Here is a 1,496-nt window from a genome sequence, read left to right as displayed (position 1 = left end):
TGAAACCCAGAGGTAGATGCTTAACTTACTGGGTCACCCAAGTGCCCTGACAATGTAAATTTATATGAGTTGTCTCCCCTAGTATGTGATTACCAGTGCTTCCAGGCACCAATCTCAAAGGGTGTTTCAAGCATCTTAAATTTAACCTAGGTATCAAAAGGAGACAAGCATCCTGAGGAACAGTATAAAGCAGAACCAGAAAAGACCCCCGGGCCCACTAGAGCCCACCTCCACTGCATCCCTACATCCAGAGCCTATGTCTCTCCGATGCCACTATGCCAAAGAGAAAGGCTAAAGGGGATGCTAAAGGAGATAAAGCCAAGGTGAAGGATGAATCACAGGTAAGATTTCCTTCAAAGCCAGAGCACAAGACTAAAAAACCTCTGCAAAGAAGAGAGAGAAGATACCTAAAGGGAAAAAGAGGAAACATGGTGCTGACAAGGATGGGAATGACCCTACAAAAAGTGGAGATGCCAAAACACACTAGACACAGAAAACTGAAGGTGCTGAAGAAGCCACATGAAGTGCGTGCATTTTTGATAACTGTGTACTTCTTGTGACTGTACAGTTTGAAATACTATTTTTTATCAAGTTTTTGAAAATGCAGAATTTTGCTTTACTTTTTTTTTAAGATTTTATTTATTTATTTGACAGAGATCACAAGTAGGCAGAGAGGCAGGCAGAGAGAGAGAGGAGAAAGCAGGCTCCCCACCGAGCAGAGAGCCCGATGCGGGGCTCAATCCCAGGACCCCGAGATCATGACCTGAAGGCAAAGACTTGACCAACTGAGCCACCCAGGTACCCCAGCTTTACTTTTTTTTTTAAAGCTATGTTGTTGGTATACCAAACAATTTATTGTTATTTGGAGGGGAAGGGCATATGTCACTAATAGAATATCTCACAACTGAACTGATATGGGGGAAAACAGTTACCCCTTCTAGTTTTGAGAAAATTCCTTTTGATGTTGACAGGCATTAGCCACCTTGGAACAAATTCCTTGTGGTGTGGAAAAGGGAAAATTCTTTTTTTTTTTTTTATTGTCTTCTTTTCCCTCTCTGTCTTCAGCATAGACTTGACTCCCTTTAACCCAGATACTTGTTGGAACCTGACCCCCCAAAATGGTTCCCAGTATATCAAGCAAACTACCTTTGAGCTTGATGCCTTCTAAGACTCCCTTTTTAGCTCGTGGGTCTTCAGATTGCTAATGCTGCCATTTTCATTTCATTTCCTGAAAGTCAGAGTCAACTTAAGAAAAGTTGTTGAACAATATTCTAAGCATGAAATGTCAATCTTCACTCCAAAATTTCCGTATTCATAATACAACATGAAGACTTCACTAGGATTTATAGTGGCCATCTGATTTTAGTAGTCCACTGAAGCATGGACTTTGGAAGTTTTATATGGTTAATGATTGTTTCCTGGTATCCTGCCTGAACTACCATGGCTGTTTATGAAAAGTATCTTTAATAAATTTGGATACAGTTTGGCTAGGGAAA

The 1,496-nt window shown here is 40.8% G+C and overlaps 1 pseudogene; it reads left to right on the top strand.

Moving 5' to 3' along the window:
• The first annotated feature begins 275 nt into the window (after nt 1-275).
• LOC132010914 (non-histone chromosomal protein HMG-17-like) lies at nt 276-523 on the top strand (annotated as a pseudogene).
• Nucleotides 524-1,496: the final 973 nt, after the last annotated feature.

This window comes from Mustela nigripes, chromosome 1 (genome assembly GCF_022355385.1).
Source record: "Mustela nigripes isolate SB6536 chromosome 1, MUSNIG.SB6536, whole genome shotgun sequence".
Lineage (NCBI taxonomy): Eukaryota > Metazoa > Chordata > Mammalia > Carnivora > Mustelidae > Mustela > Mustela nigripes.
This window is presented reverse-complemented; position numbering and strand designations above follow the sequence as displayed.